Below are 5,119 nucleotides of genomic sequence, written 5' to 3'. Positions count from 1 at the left end.
CCTATTAATTAATCATTTGTAGAAAGAAGAAATTCCTGTCCTCTTGAGGAAAAATAGACACGCATTGCTTACGTGTGGTAGTGAAGTAACACAGCGATTTATTCCATATAAAATGTCAACTGAGCTGTGTGTTGTCTTCCAGGAGATTCAAGTTGTCCTTGCATAATATGTAGCTCTAACAGTGCACGATCTTGTTTTGGTATTGTCTATCATTGTAGTGCCATGGTAGAAGTCTTGGGTAAATAGCCTGAGAAGACATATGGTTACTAGCAAAGTACTGAACCCAGAAAGATTGAAGAAAATAAATGGGAAAAGAGAAACATATGCTTCTGGGCTGACGTGTTGACAATTTTCAAGCTCTCTCACAGTTTCTTTCACCACTAGTTTAAGCGTACCCTCTGAGCATCTGACAGCTGTGGTTTACTTAAGTTTAGCCCCTGTCTGGCGGGGTTAGTGCCTTGATGGGAGACCAAAACAATATACCCCTCATAAAACAGAAGCATTGGACCGAAAATACTATTAACGCTAACAAATGCGAACTGAGCAAGGTACAGATTTTGTTACCTTGCTTTATGGAAAAACAAATATTGATGCAAAAGTAAATAACTATTGATACACAGTTTTTAGGCCAAGCAGAAGGAAGTTTCCGGGACTGTCGATCGAGAATAAAATATTTACGACATGAAAACAACATTAATTTTGAACCGTGAATATAGAATATAAAAGTTACGATCAGCGACAAACATTTTGGGAGATTTTTGCTACGTTCAAATAAATTGCAAAATCGAAAGTGACATGGCCGGAATTCAGCAGGCGCCGTGATTAAGTAACCGCGACATGTTTACTCGCCAAACAGTGAAGCATATGTGTCAAATGATGGCAAGATACCGGGTTTTTGTAAGTTTCTTTTTCTGTCAAGTGTTCTAAAGTTTGACAATAAATGAGCGAAGTCAAAACAAAGATCACAGTCGCCCAACTCTTAAAAGGTTAACCATTTGTTTATGTTAAGTCAAAATTTACTCTCCAGGACGCATACGACGTTATTTATCACTAGGTAATTCAATCATTTTGGAAATAGCAGCTACTTTATTATTCATCGGCGTCACAATTTTTCACTGATTTTGGGCCTCATTTTGTTGAAACTCAAGCACGCTTCCAACAGGCCTGTGAACCTTTCCTGTTTACAGAGCAATACTAAAAAAATTCTCCCATATCACATTTCAACCTTAAGCTCGAAAATTCAATACACAACATATTATAATTCACAAAGGCTGAAAATACCACAGAATCCTTTTCCAGCGAAAAATGTATTGAAACAAACAACATATTTGCTCTTAGAGGCGAAAACCTCTTCCTATTTCATTGCGTGCGTGAAGACAAGAAACTCAATCGTGTCAATATGCGCAATATAACAAATATTACAGCAAACAAAATTTCAGGATCAAACCGTTTCCATGAAGAACCTTTGCATTGAATAATGAAGCACAAAATAGACGACAAGCTTTCTTTCAAATAATTCTTGGCTGTCACATTTCCAATTATGTTTTTACTGAAGACTGTGCAGAGTTGATCACAGATCCACTTAAGGTGTTCGATTCGTTGTGTCTTCGTTGAACCCATAAGTTACCAGACAATTTTTTCATTTGGTTTCAGTGTTCTACATAACAGCACACTTGGTAAAATATTTGAAAAACAGCTCACTTTGATTTCGGCTCGACGGGCGATAGATTGTTGTCGAAGTCCATTACTCGTCGCTTTTAAGATTCCAGGAGTTCGTTTTCCGCCGCCTGCCTAGTTTATCCAACTGACTTTCCATTATTGAGCTCCATAAGGGTATATTTTGTTTAAGGATCCACTAAAACGCCACTCGCGTTACATGACTTTCGACGCCATTGCAGGCTAAGTTAATGATTCTACTGTGTCCACCAGAGAAATCTATGCATTTCCACTACCCTCTCGATCCTAAGAAAATGTGCGCAGAAGGCTCTATGCCGAAAGACACCACTTACCAGGGGAGTGACAGGCAAGACTTTAACCGACACGGAAAATAAAAATAAAACGGAAAAATCTACCAAATTTCTGACTGGGATTGCCATACGGCAACCCAGTAACAAGATGAAAGTTGCCAATCATTTATTGACTCTTTATTCTCGACATTCACAACAACAGATACCGATGCGTCTTTCTCAAATTGGCCACAGTCATTGAAAGCATTCAGAATAGCTTCATTCAAGCACAAAACGCTAACAACAACGCTAGTGACGATCATTGCACACGGTACAAATAATTGCACATGAAATAGCGTTACAGCTCCAAATACAAATGAATTCAGTAATAGCAGAAAACAAAAAGCCATGATAATACAAATAGACAGAAAATTCACCTTTTTCAGAAATTTAACTAAATGCATTCGGCTAGGCGTACATCTCTGCGACTTGATACCGCTAGCACTAACTTTGACATCAGGAACTTTCTTCTCTAGGCAACTTTCACAGTTCTATGCTTCTCTCGTTTGGCATTTGGTTTCAATGCAGTTCATATTAGTGTAGTTCATATCATGATTTTCACATATTTGCTCATTTAGTACACTTTTGTTCTCAATATAGCTTTCTTTCAGTTTGCGGACCAACCCGGGCCAAAACAATAATTATTGCTCAACCGCATCTTTTACTGTGGGTCTACCGCAAACGGCGTGTGCATAAGTGAGTAGTTTCAGCGTTCCGAGGAAGAACCTTAATACAACAAAAACCAATATGGTCACAAACGACATACTGTCATGGGCTTCACATACAACTTGATCGCGCTAATGAATGGTATTTGGTATGATCACTCAATCATGTGATTGTGCCTGTCAACAAGACATTATAAAACTTATTATACTTAGGATCGAAATTCTCCAATCACAATTAGCTATTTTAACAACCTGTTTCCTCAGAAGGACGTCTGTGAAGCTGCCCAATCAAAACATGACAACTTCGATCCTCTTAGTGGTATAATTCACGTAAACTTAGCTAGTTGTGTTTTTTGTCTTCGTTTATTTCAGGAGGGCTTGGTTGATCACTGTCTATCGTTAGAATCTTAGAATTGGTCTCGACTCCTGTCTCGTGTTGCTATCGCACACCCACTAAAATTTGCGTATTCTTGGTCGTTTTATTCCTACTCATACAGAACCAAACAGCTACCTCCTAAATGTCGAGACCAGTAAATGATCACACAAACGAAGCCAATGGCGAGAAATAATATTTCAAGTGTATAGCTTAAAATAAAATTTGTGCGAAATCTCTCTCTTTAAGAAAGTTAAAGAAATATTGTTGCTTTCTAAAGTTAGCAATAACTTCATTGCATTTTACGCTACAGTGACTATACTAAAATCTCTTTCTGACCTTAAAAACAATCGCTAGCTGTAATCATTTGCCAGAACGATCACGGCTACAAATGCGGCAGGTACAGAACACAGGTCACAGGTCATCGTTTTACCAATACAGGAAGTATCCTAAACATTCATAAAAGCTAACCTTAGGCCTAATTAGGCCTAAGGTTAGCTTTCATGAATGTTTAGGATACTTTCTGTCTTGGTAAAACAATGACCTGTGACCTGTGTTTTGTACCTGCTGCTACAAATGCCTGTCATCTTAATGCGCATTAAATTTCAACTCACGAATGCAAATTAGTTAAGCTCCTATATTACACAGCACAATGAATCACAACGGTTGAAACATCTCATAAAGACCTTTCCAGCGTGAAATTTATTGAAATTAACAACATATTTGCTATTGGAGACAAACAAAACCCTTTCTATTCCAATTGCGTGCGTGCAAACAAGAAACAATCCGTCTCCCAAACCATACGATATGCAAATGAATAAATTTCTCAGTTCAAGATTAAACTCTTTCCTAAAGAACCTTTTTCGAAGCACAAAATAGACAACAAGCTTTCTTTCCAATAATTCTTCACTGTCACATTTTCAATTATTTTTTTACCTTAAAACTATACAGCTTGACTACAAATTAAATGCAAATTGCCAGACAAATGAGATGCCACTTCGGTAAACACTGTGATACATTCAAGATGTTCGATACCTTTTACACCCATACTGAATTTCCCACTTACTGTCAGTGTTCTACATACCAGTACAGTTTATAAAATAAGATTAGAAACAACGCACACTTTCTCATATCCGACTGCAACTGTTGTCGAAGACCATTCTTCGTCGCTTTTAAGATCCAGATATTTATTTTCCCCGCCTGTTTCATTACTCCAATTGACGTTCCATTCTTCATCTCATAAAGGTATATTTTTCCACTAAAACGCCATTCGCTTTACAATGACTTTCAACGCCATTGCAGGTTTCATAATTAACTGTTCTCCCGTGTTCACCAGGGAAATCTACACATTACCCCAGTCCCCTCAAAGCTAGCAAAATACGCATAAAAGACTCTATACACGAAGACACCACTTAGCAGGGGACTGATAGGCAAGACTTTTCCCGACACGGAAAAAAAAAATAAAAAAAACACGAAATCAAACACAGATCTTGACTGGTTTGCCATAGGCAACCCAGTAATAATATAGCTATAAAAAATGATTTTCAGATGACGGTAGAGAACAAGGATAAAATAATGTAGATTTTTGAAGAAATGGGAAAAGTTTTTAATTTAATCAAAGTAAACAGAAAGCATATGATAAATATCAACTGTATTATGAAAGAAATATTTCAAATGCTTGGTCTTCCTTATCAAAAGATCAAAACGACTAAATCTAAAAAAACGCTGCAGACGTACAATCAATATTGGAATGATATACTAGCACTGATATCTGACAAAATCATAAAAATCATTCAGGGGTGAAACTTTTATTGTATTTTATAAGAAATTTGTCGACGCTGGGACATACATCTGTAACAAAATCGGCTATATTTTTTAATTCTGTGTGAAAATTTGTGTTGAAATCACCACTTCTCAACATGTCTTTTAAATCAATTAAAATATGCTGGTATGATTGATAAGCATATGTACAATTTTGTATCTTAAGATCCAGTGATTGATAGCCCATGTAAATTTTGATTAATATGGCAGCAGTACTTATTGCAACTAAAGCTATTCCATGAGTAACAATAGCA

The 5,119-nt window shown here is 36.8% G+C and overlaps 1 protein-coding gene across 2 annotated transcripts in view; it reads left to right on the top strand.

Annotated features, from left to right (window-relative positions):
* LOC137982674 (uncharacterized) overlaps positions 1 to 620 on the top strand; it is a 35,255-nt gene extending 34,635 nt beyond the window's left edge. For both annotated transcript variants that reach the window (XR_011118788.1, XM_068829804.1), the window contains exon 4: positions 1 to 620. This exon is cut by the window's left edge and continues 1,750 nt beyond it. The gene's annotated coding sequence lies outside the window, so the exon portion shown is untranslated.
* The last annotated feature ends 4,499 nt before the right edge of the window (positions 621 to 5,119 follow it).

The sequence above is a fragment of the Montipora foliosa genome, chromosome 13 (assembly GCF_036669935.1).
Source record: "Montipora foliosa isolate CH-2021 chromosome 13, ASM3666993v2, whole genome shotgun sequence".
Lineage (NCBI taxonomy): Eukaryota > Metazoa > Cnidaria > Anthozoa > Scleractinia > Acroporidae > Montipora > Montipora foliosa.
Note: the sequence above shows the minus strand (reverse complement) of the source record. Positions and strands in the feature narration are given on the sequence as shown.